The following is a 16,746-nucleotide window of genomic DNA, read 5'->3' as shown; positions in this document are numbered from 1 at the left end:
ATTTCGCACGTAGCCGGTCGGTTTCGAGCCAGAGACTTTTAGCGAGCGTCGACTAATCATCGAGCGCCGTAGTTGCGGACTTTGACAGTTGCCAGTATTGTTAGTCCGTACAGGACGATAATTACCGGGCTCGTAACAATCGCTATAGAACCAGACATTATCGTTGCAAGCAGGAATTCTTGCTCCTCCGCTTTTCTTTCGTCTCGACGTTCTTGGCACGAACGACTCTTTCAGTTCCTCTCCTTTTTTTTCCCCTATTCCTTTTGTTAGGTTTGACCGTTTTGAGCTGCCAGTTCGCGCGGTGATTCTCACCTTGGCTCATAAGTAGTTTGTTCGTGGAAAAGCAGCGAGACCAACGATCACGGAGATCGTTCCGTACGGAGCAGGAATACTGAATATTTTGCAAATACCAGGGGCAATCTGGCTAGTCGATTTATGGCCGGCGAATAATTCAAGAGTCGCTCTGACATTTCGTGATTGACTGAGTTTCAGGTGATCGTTTGGCGAAACCTTTGAGACCGTAAAGCGGATATTCATGAGCTTCTTGCGAGCAATCGATGGGAAGATACGCTTGTTTTGCCGGCTTTTTGCCGGCGATGTGCTTTCTAAGAGGCGAAAATCGCTTTCTTTGCAACGATATTGCAGTTAAACTTTATCTGTTATTTAAAAATACTTTGTAACAGGATTTTTTCTAAAACGTGTGCTTTTTAAAAGGCGAAAATCGCTTCCTCCGCGGCGATATCGTAGTGAAACTTCGTTTTCCTTTATCATTTAAAAATTTAATCGGTCTATCTAGAAGTTGTGGAATATTTCAAATATCGATAATAAATAAAATTCAAAACTAAAAGCAAAAGAAGATTCCGATAAACTGCGGAACGATCGATTTACGCTAAACTATCGAAAATGGGAAACACGTTCGAAATAATTCGATAAGGATACGCGTGGACGAGAAGATGTGCAAATTAAATTATAACAAAAGTAAATCAAGAAATTTGATAACCCCCAAGCGTGTTGATTAATATCGGCAAAGTGCTAGGTAGAGGTGTGCCTCGAAGCACAATTATCAAAACAATCTGGTTCTCGTGGTTCATCTTCCGCCAGATATTTTAGACAACGCCATATGACCATATGCCAACAAATTAGCCATACGAAGAAGAGAAGATAGGACGCAGCACAAAATAAGCGAGCCAATCGGTTATTACTGGCCGTGTTAACCACTAGCGATAGATAGTTGTATATACTTTCAAGCATCTGTTGGCGATAAAACAGTACTTGATAGGCATCCATTCATTACTATCTGTTACAAGTGATAGTTGATTCCTTATAGTAAAAAGAAGAAGAGAGCATAATGAATCGATTACCTAGTCGATTACTACAACACATAATTCGATAAGATATGTCCTATAAATTGTAATATTTGAATCCTTCGATTGACTCGGTTCAAAAAATGTTAGAGAAATTCTTATCTCGTTGATAGTAGTATTCGAGTAAAATACGAGATAATCGAATCGATAATTTCTAGAACGAAGTAACTTTCTGTTTACAATATCGTCATATTTTTTATAAGAATTATTACAAAATATCGATAAACTATCATGTATATTATCAGATTATCACGATAAATTATCTTATGATTCGAATATTTTTCACATTATTCTCTCTTGTTGTTTATAGATTTTCATTATTAACATTAACTCTGCCGTGATCCTTTCTTCGTGTCTCAATCTGGCTCTTACTTCAACAAGCAAAAAGAGTTTCAACGTTTCGGAAAAAACTTTAACATACAATCGGAATGTTATGCCAAGTCCTACGGTATTCTCTCGACATCTCGTTCGCCTTAAACATCAAGTAGCAAGCACCTCTATCTCGATGCAAACGTCGTAGCAAACAATAGAATACTAAGTTAAAGCCAGGGCAGCGTAGTAGTAAGCGTATGTAGCAAACGCGAAAGCGATCTCAGTGCGAAATTCACGACTGTACATATCACTGCCTTTGAAACCCCTATGAAATCGAATTGATCCGATTGCGGAACAAGATGCAGCCTCCAAACACATACATACTTCCGTCTTACGACGCTGAAGAACACTGGAACCGTGGAATTCGACTCTGCGAGTGCGGATAGTCGTTCGTGTAACGATCGATCGTGATCGTAAATCAGACGCGAGACAACGTTACGGTTTGCCAGCATTCCAGATCCGTTTGGGGTGTGCGATTGGCAGAAGTGTCGCGTGAAACGAGGTCGATCCGCAGGATTCGATAAATTATCGCCGTCCGAGGAGAACACTGCGCGAAACTGTGCGGATAATTTACGGATTATTGTGAGAGCTGTGAATCAAGGGAGCCCAATGGACCGGTCAATGGATTTCGTAAAACATTCAATCTTCCCAAATATGTATAAAAGTACATGTGCGTCATCCTGGTAGTTTTAAAGGATCAACGTTTTTTTTTTTAAGTTTTGGATACGTGGAATATTGCGTCAAGGAAAGACTGTTTATCGAAAGTCATGTTTCTGACGAGGTTACAGGAATGAGGAAAATTCTCGAGGAAAAAGTGGTGAAAATACAATGATTTTTAAAATTGTTGAAAAATGCTAATATATGTCTGAATATTTTTGATGAAGTTTCGTCAAGATGGGACAATTTCGGAGAGAGTTATTTTTTGCGAGTTAAATCCTATCACATTTTAATTTTGCATCATTTCTGTCATAGTCATAAATGTGACTTTCGAATCTCAGAATAGAAGTATTTTTATACCTGGTACTGATATTCAATTTAAAAACGTCCTATCATATCATAGTATATAGTAATAGTACTACTATTTACCACAGTGCCATTTTTATTTTCCTTATCAATTATCGTCTTTTATCGGTTTGCTAGCGAACATACTCGTGTTTAACTTGTTGATATTCTCGATAATCAATAGTCTCTAAACGCGACTACCAAACTGCGCATATACTTGTATTTTTTTCGGAATAATACGAAAAATGACAAACCTCGCAACGACGCAATTTTTTTTCTATACAGATTGTTGGAAAAAAATTTATAAGATTCGTAATTCCAGACATCGATACGACAACGAAAGATCATGTACAAACATGTCGTTTAAGGCTTATTTTTCAAGTTATAAATTTTTTTCTATTACATCCTGTTGTTTCTTTTTACGATGTAAAAATATACTTCTCTGGAATAATTTCCTACATAACAACAAACAAGTGAAGATAATAGAAAGGAAGATGTACACTCACCGGTATCTGTTGCGTCGTTCATCTTCGTCCTCTTCAAAATTTCCTCGTTGGTGTTTGGTAGATTCATGCAATTCAATTCGCGGCCGTACGAAAAAGGACAGGCTGGGTTTCCTTTCTTCTGATCGTGACAGTGTCCTCGAGGATAAATTGCGCGTTGGTCGCGTATGGATAGACAATAGGGCCAGAGGCGTGGAACGTGTGTCGCGAGTAAAACGCCTGAAAATTGCTCCCTCAGGGTGACATTAGACTCGGGCTGCCACGAATGCGCGAGACAGGGCACGTCGTTTAACGTGTAATTTGTTTAGCCGATCGAGGACAACCAGACCTCGGAGCAACGGTTCTGGAATTACGTCGTCTGCTTATAAGAAACTTATAATCTCAATTTTATATTTATTTACATTTACTCTATTATAAAATAATTTATACGCTTTAAAGAAATTAACACGTAGGATAGGTGTCTTTAACTTTCGCCCAAATGCCAAATTTACGTTTCTCTGAAAAATTCTTCGCTTTATAGAGATGGAAATAATTTTCGACAAAAACGAGTAAAGCTGTAAAATACTTGTAAACGTTGAGATTCGTAACAGTATCTTTTAATAGTATCGAATCTCACTGTCACGATCAGAATCATCTGGCCGACCTGAAACAATCTTCAAGTATAGTACGTTCTAAAACAAATCGCTTCTCACGAACCGTATCCTTAAAACGAAATCAGAGGGTCAATTACGCGCGAGCCATAAAAGCGTACCTTATCGAGTTCGTTTACACCGAAAAAGGAAATCGCGTTAGCAACAATACCCTGCAATCACCTGATTCCGCCCGTGAGATTGCACCGTTAAAAGATTAATTCTGAAAATTGCCACTTTTCGACCGATCTTGTACATTCCCGATCACCGTTATCGAAACGAAACTCGCGTCCGTGAACCAGATAAGGGGTTGCTTTCGAACAAATACCAACTTGCTCGCGAATCATAAACGAACACAAACGTAAGAATTCTGCGGTCTCGAGTGTATCGAAGAAGATCCTCAAAGTATCGAGAATATTTGGAAGCGCGGAATCGTTGCGATTGGCCCGAGATCAATGATTAAAATGAAAATCCCAAGGGGTACACGCTCGTTCAGCCCCCTTTGGTCCTTTCGAACGCGGTTTCGAACGCGAGGCCGCGGCATCTGCCGGTTCTTCAGGATAATTATTTACGGCAGATAGGATCTCGACTGGGGTACCGCGGCGGGAAACAAAAGAATCCAACGTAGGGAAGGATAGAGGCGAAGAGAGGTTGGGGAAGGAGAGAATTCCGAGGACAGGGTACGCGTTGCGCCGCGTTTCACGTTTCCCCGTGGACGACAGCCGACCACGGACTCTTTGGATTTTGCTTCGGCCAGAGGGTTCTGGCTAAGGATCCTGAGAACCTAGTCGTTCGGCAGACGCACTTTTTTCCCTCGATACGGTTTACAGATATGAGACAATAGCCTCGAATTCTCTCTATGACGGCGCAGCTCGAACCAGACGGCGACTTTTATGGCTCGCGCCGATCGTTATTCTTCGGTCTCTGATAATACGTTATACGCCAGGATATTATGCTTGAAATATATGTACTTGGGATCAGGTTGACGCGAATATTTGCACAACGAACGCCAACAGAACGTCCGTTCGCGCAATATTACTATACCACGATCTAATGAAATATTAGCCTGGGAATTAAGCGTACCATCGTTTCAGTGGGAGGAATGCCGCGCATGCGATCGCAATTAATGAAGAATTATTCCTCGAGAAGGCACGTAGACGCGTGCTTTTATACCAGTACCGGTATAAAAGCCGGTCCATGCACCGGGCACGGGTTGTAAAACCGTCCGAGCGTCCGGGGTATAAGCTCGCGGATAAATACTCCGTAGCAGCCAGACGCTGTAAACAATGTTGCTACAAACGAGCTTGATAATTGAGGCGGCTCTTCCTTGCATACCCAGTCTACACGTGTACCGTTCAACCGCATCGTAATTCCTCGACTAACCTATGAGGCGTTCCCAACGCTCTCGGTGCCCTCTTCATATTAGCCAGCCTCTTCGTAAAACGTATTTACGCGAATCATGCCAGTCACCGGTGATTTAGGCATGTCGTCAAACAGTACATGATATATTTGCAGTTTCGGATTGCTCTTGTGAAATTTAGATATTCGTTTGTTGTTGAAAGGCTAGTTCCATATGAAGATACACGTCGCATGTATGACGGGTATTTTTATATACTGGATTATAAACAAGTCGCTTATAATCTACGACTTTGATTTAACTTGTCCCTGTCCGCTACTATTATTACGTAATAAATTACTATGCAAGAGAGACCTAGTCACGTACATCTCTGTATAGAACTAGCCTAAGCTTCGTTTTTGTCATTGGGTCATCGCGGTTATACGGTTTGGTCGATTCTCAGACCTTGTAACCTTGTATTTTTTTTATTTTAAGCAGATGAACGTTGTCGCTTATCTTCTCGATATCTTCGTAGCTGTAAAATAGTCTTGTTTACAAGATATAAGAGAAAGAGATAGAAAGAAGCGAGAAACAAAGAGAAGCTTAAAAACTAAGAAAGCTGTCTATATCTTGCGACAATTACCTCAAGGTAGAACGACGTATAAAGCTATCGGTAACAAGATCGGGTTCGTTTCTTGAAATCGAGTTGGTCGAACCATCGCGACGCCTCTAGGCGTGATAAGCGATGCACTTTTATCGGCGAAGGAACGCTAGCCTATCGCGGAAAGAGTGTCGACATGCAAAGTGAGAGTGCTCTTATTCCGGAATATCCAGTATTTCCAGTATAGCGGTTGGCGCCGCTCCATCGATTATAAATTCCAAACGTGGCGGCGCGATTATATAAACCCCTCGATCGCTTAATTACCCTAATGTCCTGCAGCTTAACGGGTAACGAAAGGTTTCCAGTTGCGACAACGCAAAGCAAAAAGTTGTACCGTTTCGACGCGATACGGCCACTACCAATTGTGCTTTGGAAATCGTACGTTGATTCTTAATAAAAAATCTTTTAATGAGATTCGAGGAATAATTTATCGAGGAAAAGTAAATCAACGTTATTTGCAATAGGATAGACAGTAATTAGGATTTTAATGATCCAAATGCTAGGAGCGGTATTTGTTTTAAAGTCGTCAACTCTTTACGACACACGCAGCTTACTACTTAGTGTTAGTAACGAGTTGGTATAATGGTTACGATAAAGATGCCTAATGAATACCTAATATGATACAGGGAAATGTGTTAGATAAGACCGAGGAAGAATCTTATAATATAGAGAAATTGCTTGTCTTGTTTGGATTTCATTTGAAATTTATATGCATTGGTAGGAAATCCGCTAAGCAATATTCGTTGAATCAAACCAATCTGTTGTATGTATATGTCCGTGTGTTTATTTTTATAAATGCAAGCGATCAATATCGATTCTATCATAGAACTTTTTTATCGTAGAAAATGATCGAGAAAACAAACTGCTAAGCATCTACGGAATTAAAAGAGTGTTGTTAATCGCTTAGGAAATTTTCTGATGATTAACTCATTCTCTTTCCGAATATTTAAAAAATTCTTCCACTTTTGCTCTATACAAAATTTCTTAATTAACATTCCTAAGAAGATTCGTCACAACGTGACTGATCGATCGACAAAAGTTCATCGAGAAATCGGACAATTTAACAAACTTTTGAAGATCTCTCTCGAAAGTGACACAAGTATATACAAACGGAAATCGGTTTGATCACGTAAAACTGTCCACTAGGCGCGAGTTACGTTGTAGAGTCGCGGAGGCGTCGACAGCAGAACGTTTCAAAGCCGGGAGCACGGTCGAAAAGTCGAATCCGTGTCCAGGACAAAGGAGTGCGGCGGCTAACGCGCGGAGAGGGAGAGGTCCTGGGGCTCTCAGCGTGTGGCGTTGTATCCTTTGGTTGTAAAACAACTTGTAAAACGTGCGGCCGAGATGCGTTCTGTCAGCTCCGGTTCCAAGGCGAGGCTATCTACGTGGCGAATCTATAGAGGACCCGATGAAAACAAAACAAATCTCGCTACTAATCCCAATTATGACGTAATACTTTGCGCAAATTGCGTGACAACGAGAATCTGCATGAATTATCGTCGAAAGGTCGTCGAACAAAGATTTTACGTTGTTCCAAGACAAAGTGTACGTAATTTTAAAAAAATCTTCAAAAAATTACTGACGACACTTTACATTAGCCTCGTCGAATTTTTTAAAAGCTTAAGAAGGTAACGAATGTTTGAAAGTCTTGTAAATTATAACTCTAAACACGTGGAACAATTTTCTACGATTAAGAGTAGACGAGAAGAAGAAGAGGAAGAATCATCTGCTAGGATGAACTTCCTATGGTATTAGCAATCATCCTCGAACGTATCGATCAATCTTCGCACTTGTAGATAACCATCCTTCGAGCGAAATCACGAACGTGCTATTAAAATTATACAAACTCATTTTTCAAGCAATCCTTCCGTTGCCAGAGGCAATCTTTCGCTTTGAGCGGTGTTCGGTTAAATGTGAACGGTTTTTGCAACGCGCTACAAAATTGCCGGGAGAAAAATAAATTAAGTGCAGACGCATGTCGCGCCCGACGGTGGACAGTTTTCCATTTACATAAATGCTGGCCGCGGCTTATTTTAACGCGAACGAGCTTTATAACCGAGCATGCAAATTGATTTACAGAGTCGTAGTTTCGAGGAAACGTTGATTTTAACCGGAGTTAACCGTGCAACTGTCGACTGGCCGCGCTTGTAGAATCAGTCGTTACGTTGATTTAGATAGCATTGTACGGTTCACCTTTAAAGTCTACCGATCGTGAATTCTACTTGTCCGCGGTAAGTGCAACTTGGAACGATCAAGCAGTTTGCAAAGGAGATTGAAAAATTCGATTGAATAGATGATAGAATTTTGGTACGTATTTTATCCTTGTTTGGAAAAATTCTGTATTTCGTTTACTCGTCTGAAGAAACGATTTTGATTACTTTTTTAATAAATAGAGAATCGTAATTAGCGGTACAACGAGGAAAAGTATGATTCTACAGGATATAATACGATATAAAAGAAGGATATTTAATAAGTTACAATAAGTACTAAGTAAGTCGTAATAATAAGTTACAAGATACTTTCTACCTCTCTGATAAAAATAAAAATAAGAAAAGACCAAAAATACAGAAGCCTCGTTCCCCGAAAACAAAACGCTCGACAAATTATCATCACTCCGGATCTTCAGCCACCTCTCTAGAAATCCGAAATACCTGCGCAAGGAAAGAAGAAACGCCATCGACTATAACTCCACGAAGGAGAAGAAAAACGACACCCCTTCCGCTTCTCTGCTATTCCTGGCCGATAGGGTCAAGATAATTCGTTAAAATGAAATCGCGTCAATCTGAGCCTGACACGTGTATCCCTCTGTTAATCTACCCTCCCGATCTAAGTCCCCATTGCACAGGCAAACGAACTACTCCGTTGCCTCGTGGACTCGTTCTGGGCATTATACCCGCAGCGAGGTACATTCGAACGAACCGTTCCACGAAACGCGCGACGACCACCGGGCCGTTTTGTTTTTAAGCGGTGAGGTTTTCGGGCCCGCTAACGAACAACCGATGCTTATCTGCCTGAAGCTTGGTGCATTACCGTCCTTCCTTGAGGTCAGTCCCTGGGTTCGGTCGAGCTGGACGAGTGAACTTACCTGAAACAAAAAGAAACGGTCGAATTTAGTCGACGAATGATCGCGAATATCTGTGGCCTAATTTAATCGCTTGTTAGCAAGCTCGTTTCGAGCAGCTCGCCCTCTCGAATACGACAGATAATCCAACGGAGCTGCTATTGCGTATTTCAGGGTGAAGAAGAGGTTTCACTGACGCGTGAAATGCCGATCGAACGAGGTGCTGGTAGGGGATGAAAATGGAATGCAATCGGATTATATGAATTGTTTTATTCGATGAGATTCTTTGAACTTTTCTTTTGTTTTTGATACTAGGAATTGTCCACGTTAATAATGACGGGGTTAATACGAAAAATATTGTTCGAATATCAGAGAAGTAGATGATAAAACTCATCGATGGTGAAATAATTTGGACAATAATTTATTTCTTTATTGTCGGAACTGTCTTCGTTTCTAGCCTTACATACCAAATATACGTATCTTCAATATTGATAGAAAATAAATATCTACAAATGTATTACATACGACGTTTAATTTTTCGTACTATACTGTGAAAAGGTTAATTTTTAAATAATAATGTTACACGAGACTCTATAATAATGTAACTTTGTAAAGAAACACAAAGACAAATTAATTAGAGACGCTTGAACAGGATTCAAAGAGTCGTAATAGTACAATAGGTCTGGTAAATGACTCGGAGAAACGTGAGTACACTGAACAACACATCTTTAGCAGGTTACGGACGACATAAAGTTCAAAGATGTCGTTCTATCCGCAGAATCTCCTGGCATCAAGGTTTCTATTCTCAGGCTTTCTAGGTATCACAGGTGTTAGCACTTAATTATATTTGTTCGATCGCAGTGTCATTGAAAGCTACATACGCATAGCATCTACGTTAAAATTCTACCTCGTTAGAAGCACGTCAGAATGTATTAAGTGTACGATTGACCTCAGATTGTTCTCTATCGATCAATGGCCCATTCTCTCAGGTGTCTACAGATATTAACATATATATTAACCATTCATTTATCTGCCCACAAACTTTGGTTACATTAAATTTCGTCCCACCCATCGAGACGAACGTAATCATCCCCTCGGATTAGCGAAATAATTTATTGCACTTTCTCTGTACCCTGCCACCTACACTGTTTCTCTCTCGATCGAGGAAATCGTAGAACCGTGTAAGTACGCAAATCGCATTCCTTCCGGTACTTATCGTGTACAATCGTGACGTGCTCGCAGGAAAATATTTGAAGAACACAGAGAAAAAACACGACTTTTTAATTGTCATACGAAAGCTACACGAGAAAAGCAAGTTAAAGAAGGATATCGCCTGGAAGAAAATTCGAAGAAATAAGCTTTTGTTGAAAAATATTCATTTCATTTGCTTTAAAAAATATTCTACATTATTATATATATAAGTATTATATATCAGATGTGCTTTTAGCTTTTCCACGGTACTTCATAAATTTATCATCCACTTAATAAAAGTTCTCTACTTTTGGGACAAATAGATCGTTTCTTTTTTTAACAATGTTATATCAAACTACATTTTCCACTGCTAAATAAAATCAAAATAAAAAAATGAACAAGATCGTACCTAACATATTTTCCGTGCAAATGCGTGTCCATTACGAATGAGAAAATAGACAAAAACTCGTATCCTCTTCTTCGTTTGATCCGTTTATTTCATTCGATCATACCAATGAATGATCGCTGTATGATATTCATACGCTTAATGATTTAATATTATCGATAAAAATAATATCGGGACGGGTAAATAATTGCCTTAAGGTTGATATTTCGTGTACTGGCCATAAAATTTAAGACGGCACACGGTGATAAATCTTTGCTGTTAAGTATACGGAGTGCAGCCTGTCCGACAGCTTCTCTCGGTTGCAATATTTTATTCAAATTTTAAGTTATTACTGGCAAGAAAGCCATACGCGCGTTATATTTCCCGGTGCTCTCCACCGGATCATCGTCGTCTCGTTTTCGTGCGTTCGATATTGAAAAATACACCATGCTGCGTGCTGTGAACAGCGTCGACGAAATCCGGAGACAGGCATCGATACTGCAAATATCAAATTTATAAAAATAACGAAGGAAAAAATTCACGAAAACACGAACCTTTCCAACAACCCAACGAAGTTAAATCTCTGCAGAAAGCTAAGAACCGAAAAATCTTTAATGGCTGATTTACAACGTGGAACGAAAATCCTTCTTAACGTCGGAGGGATTATACGTGGTTGAAAAAAATTCAAGGATCCTCGAGTGAACGAGTTCGAGTAGAGGACAACGCTCGATTCGCAGCCAGACTCATCCTTGGGCCGAAGGATCGTATTTCTAAGAGTTTAAAGCGAGTTTAGAAGCGCTTGTAGAATGCTATAGTCTGGACGTTAACGGTAACCAGCGATCGGTAAGGACCTCCCGGCATGGTAGTAGGATTTTATCGAGCGACCATGAGCAAAAGATTCCGAGCCGACTCATTTCGGTAAGTGCGTCCTTCCACGGCCTTGCAATCTACTTCTGCTAATGGAACCTGAATCTTGACTACGCACTTTGCCGTACCATCCTCTTCAGAACGTTCGTGATGCTACGCGTGCCGGTCTCGCCACAAAGTAGAAATCATTGACTCAATTGCGAAATCAAACTGATATCGTCTAATTGTAAGAGAGAATAAAAGATGGAATTCAATATTGGATTTTAGGAAGATTTTCTTGGTCTATGCTCGTTACTATAGCGTAATATTCGCGATTTACGTTCAACTGTTTGTCCAGTCTCTTATCTCTGTGATAACTACCTTCTACGAGAATTTTTCTCCTTTCGAAAAACAGATACAAGAAAAGATATAAAGAAAAATTGTATCTCTCGTGTACACGATGACATTATTGTAAACATTAACATCGCGCGCTTGCGTTCAGTGTGTCACATTTTGCTCTCTTTGCGGCCAAATTACGTCGTTCTCTCGCGCAATAACGCGGAAGAACGTTCGCGAATTACAGCGCTAAAGGCAGTCAATGTCCCGATTAATTAACGCTCGAGGATTATTTTTGGAATCGAGCTATGATATTGCAAAGCGTCGTTGGTATAAATGAGTTTACGAGCGCATCGGTGTTCCGCTGATTCTGTGAACGGTACCGCGATAACGAGTGAAAGGAAGTGGATATTTTCAGCATACCGGGGCCGTTGGAACATTTAGAAATTCGAGATCGGCCAAGAAAAAAAATGTTTAGCAAGATATTACACTGCGAATATTACCTGGTACGTTAATACCGCGATATAAAGATACCTGCTATAATAGAGATGAGAAATTTTCAGAAAGTTTATTGCCCGTGCAGTAGAACGTTTCGTAACGCTTCCATTGCCAACGTAGCAACGTATATATATCCATATGTACTTAATTTTAAGAAAATATCCCTATATACGATGTACGACTAAACGTTCTACGATCTAGTGAATGCTTTAACCAGCGAATCGACTCGATTCGACCTTCGTAATTCGTTCGAACTAATTGAAAGTGCGTGGTAACAGGATCGATAGCCAAATGTTATAGGAATCGAATGGAATGGAATCGAGCTGGAGGTATTTGATTTTAATTAAGAGATTATTTCAACCAGTGTACTCGGAGGTGGAAAAATTGATCGCATCATCGAACTGTAAATGTTTCTTAACGAACTGCCGAAAGGCTATCTATCCAAGACCAGCAGACCAGTAGAAATACAGCTTTTGTCGAAGCTTCCCTATCGAAAACGCGCAGAGAACAACCATTAATCGTCCGAACACTCACTACCTATCTACTGTCGTTCTCGTAAAAAACATCGCTCTTCTTTCCCTTTCTCTCTCGCTGTTCGCTCGCCCTTCTCCTTTGTCCTCCGCATCTCCTTCGTTCTTCCCAGCAAAGTGCATCGAGGCTCGAGATCGAGACGCGGAGTTATAATTGCCTACTCGGCGAGTCCAACATTCCACGTGCGTTAAAGTTATCGCGGTTGAATCGCCGCGTACGCCATAATGCTCCTTCTTCTTCTTCTTCTTCTTCTTCTTCGTCTTCTTCTTCTTCTTCTTCTTCTCCTACCTCCCCCACCTCCTATGGATCTTCCTCTTCGTCTGTTCTACCCTGCAGCCGTTTCGCGATGGTCCTCTTTTTAAGACGACGTTGCCTGAATCTCTGGCACCGACGAAAAGAAGCTGGCGATATCAAGGAAGATCTGGTCGAACGATCTATCGCGCGTTATTCCCGGAGGAACTCGATATATCCGAAACACCCCGGTATTATCCCTCGCGCTGCGTCCTCCACAGGTTGTGATGTAAGGCGTGTAGCATCGATAAGAAAGGCGCCTACTTAATTTCAGAATTATCGCACGGTCTCTCGGTGCATCGTTCTTCACGCGGACATAATTCGAGGCTCGGACGTTGCTTTGTAACAACCAAATTCTTCTTAATTCGCGGGTACCGAGAGATAACGCGTTTTAATATTACCTTTTAAAATGTAATGCTTGGGAATATCGAACGATATCTCTTAAGTTCATTATCAGCCTTTTCTTGGCTACGATTATTCAAATGAAATTGCGTTTCTTTGGTCAAACCTTGTTAGGGCTACGTTCCTACGAATTTTACTTTAAAGCATTGTCTCTCAACGATTAGAATCGGAGCTACTCTGAAAATGTCTCGCAACGTTTAAAAAAATTAATATAACGAAACCGAAGAAAGAATTATCGAAAGATGAATTTTATTTCTAGCATTGATGCTTTCATATTTTGACGTTATTCTTTCGTGTGAACTATTGAGATAGCGGCAACAGAAAAATGCAATTACTGTATGTAAATTAGATCGGAAATAAAAGAAGAGTGACTTATTTTAAAGAAACACCGTAATAAATAAAATTCAGGTATAAGTATGTTTGTTTCTCTGGACAAGCGTATCGATTTGAGCACCCACGACGATGGACGAGGATCGTCGAAAGGCCAACCGGGCTCGCCTCTAATTAGAATAATTAACGAAGCTGCTGGTCGTGGATGATCGTTCCGCGTCCATTACCCTCGGTCGTAGCCCGTTCTATCGTCGGTATTTTCATAAGCGAGCACTCGACCTTGCTGGAATCCGACCATGGTCGCCGAAAAATCGCTTTAAAAGGATTCTTCGGCCGGTTCAGCTGTGGCGGATAAATAAACAGCGTGAAAAAAGGCGAAAAGGAAGGTCGGAAAGGGAATCGGTGTCGAGCAGCGAGCAGTGCCGCATTCTGGCATCGTGTCGCATGCAAATATCCTCCGAGAACTGTTCGTTCCAGGTGGCACGCACACCGATTGCCTTTCCTTTCCGCCTTCATTCTCCTGTCCTTCTCGATACGATGTTCCAAAAGGGTTGTAGGTTAAAATATTAACAGATGTGCTGTGTCTCCTCGACGATAGAAATTAGCGCGCGTGTCCATCGATCTTATCTTCTCAGACGAATTAATCGTTTATCGAATATTTTATGAACATTTTATCAAAGTTATATGATTGACGGTATCCCAGCGATGCGCTCAACCTGATGTTTCGTTCTGTGAAGTTAATCTTGTAGGATGATTATTAATGGAATCATGATTTGCTGCAATAACGTAATGTGCAATAATGTAATGTGATTATAATTTTAAGTGTCTTTTGTCAGATTTTTATATATAATCGACAATATCACTAGTAGAGTGATTTTCGTTAAATGCTATATCATAAGAATGATATGGAATTATAATAAGTTTGTGGTGTCTTGTTAAAATTGTATAACAAACAATTTTGTTATTACGGCAATATGGTGAATCTTAATATTTACATGTATATGATTTGGATGTAAAGCTTCGGAAAAATTGATATTAACAGAATCACGATATTAATATAACGTTATTCCAGCTTTGTCGAAACAAAAGACAAAAGCTGTAAATTTTTCTCGCAATTACGTGCCATACACCGAGACGTATTACTTTGCGCTGCACAGCTGACACGATAAAACGAAAATTTAAATTTCGTTCGCTGTATGCATAAGCAGAGTTCAGCTAAACGATCGCCTGGATCATCGACGTAAAAATCCTCTTTATTACGCGGCATTCCCTTCCCGACAAATATCAAATCCAAATCGATCGCGTGTAAATTATCTTACGTTGCTTTCCCATTTTCCTCGAAAACATTCCTCGGGAAGAATTCATTCCATCATTAAACTATCATCGATACTTTCACGCGTTTCCTCCATAACGATCGATTTTGTAAAACATAATGAGAGCCATTAAACTAAACAACAGCTATAAAATTCAGTTTATAGCTCTCGCATAGATAAAAAGAAACAAGAGCGTGACGTTTTTAAAAGTCATAAGTGCGATCGTTATAAAGAAAGTATCAATCGTAAAGGTATAAATGGACAAAATCGAAAGCGCATGTCGTTCGAACGTGTTGAGGTAACTGCTTCGACAAAAACTCTACACCTTTTCTTTTGCATGTCCGTGACCTGGAGACCGCTGTCACGAAGAGAATAGAATTTAGTGAAAAACTTCAAAATAAGGAGAGGTCCATTGTGTTCTATATTCAAGTTTTTATGAATATCGTTTGTTTTGGGTTACAAGGTTTAGAAACAAGAGAGCTAGAAGTAGATTTCTATTGTTGTTTCTTGTAGCCTTCGGCTAGAGCTACACACCATGGTTAACATTTTGGTAATGTCCTTTGCTGTAAATATTTGAACGTGTTTCCTACCATATTTCCTATTTTATCGTACAATAACACTGAGAGAGTAAGAATCCGGATCAGCATACACTATACCTGTACTTATATACCTATACTTATTTCGATATATTTTTCTATTACAAATGCGTCCACTCGTTGCTCTATCAGTCAATCTCAACAGAACGCATCCGTGATACCAGTTTCGATTACTATACCGAGTCTCGGGTATAACGACCACAATGTTAAGAAACATAACGCACTAACGTCGGGCGACTGAAAAATGGTTATAAATAAAATGCTGCGTCGACGCAACACGTTGGCCCTTAATAGTGAGATAATAATTCCTCGTGGCGAGCATCGGCTAGGTACGATATCGCGTGACTCAGCCATTGTTGTTCTGAAAAGTAAGTGCGGATTACTGATCGTCCTGACCTGCCATCACCGGCCACTGCTGACCTTCGAGTATCGACCCATAGATCGTATGCCGTACGAGAGAAAAATGCATCTCTCAAAAGCAATTCGCCCCGTGATTAGCGCTTTTGTCGATATCCTTTAAACCTTGCAATCGATCCGCCAGTTAGATAATAAAGCATCGTCGGATCGATGACTCGGTCGAATTCGTTAATTAAAATTCCTGCCCAACACCATTAAAAATCTTTGCCTCGAGGTATACGGTGTAAGATAAGTATTATCCTGTTTGGTTACGCGAAGTGTTCTATCTAGCGTTATTTCGTCTTTCAAAATACGAGACGTTCAGAAGCCAGATCGATTAGCTTGGTGAATTGAAACGTCGGAAAAAGTAACGCGATATATCAAAAATATCTGTTTAAACGCGTCTTAGAACTACAAATTTTTATTTGTGTAATTTTATTGACTCGATAAATTGAATTTTATTATTACGAACATTATTTAATCGATATTTGAAATGCGCGGTGTACAAAAAATATTGCGAATCTTTAACAATGTCCTCTTTATATTTGTTAAACAACACTGTTCGGGCTATCGATATATCGTTGGTTTCACATTGGTGTCTGGAAATAGATCGTGCACAAATTAAAGTCTCGCAGTGCAATTTTCCCGGCGCAATCATCTTAACCTTATCAAATGGTAATACGACCACGCGAAAGATTAAGCA

The 16,746-nt window shown here is 40.1% G+C and overlaps 1 protein-coding gene across 2 annotated transcripts in view; it reads right to left on the bottom strand.

Annotated features, from left to right (window-relative positions):
* LOC126876531 (epidermal growth factor receptor) overlaps positions 1–16,746 on the bottom strand; it is a 172,889-nt gene that overhangs the window by 99,854 nt on the left and 56,289 nt on the right. Inside the window, exon 1 of one of the 2 annotated variants that reach the window (XM_050639389.1) lies at positions 3,245–5,721. The exons of the other annotated variant lie outside the window; for it this stretch is intronic. The gene's annotated coding sequence lies outside the window, so the exon portion shown is untranslated. Of the gene's footprint in view, positions 1–3,244; positions 5,722–16,746 lie in introns of those variants that run through there. 2 annotated transcript variants of the gene reach the window in all.

The sequence above is a fragment of the Bombus huntii genome, chromosome 2 (genome assembly GCF_024542735.1).
Source record: "Bombus huntii isolate Logan2020A chromosome 2, iyBomHunt1.1, whole genome shotgun sequence".
NCBI classification, from domain to species: Eukaryota; Metazoa; Arthropoda; class Insecta; order Hymenoptera; family Apidae; genus Bombus; species Bombus huntii.
This window is presented reverse-complemented; position numbering and strand designations above follow the sequence as displayed.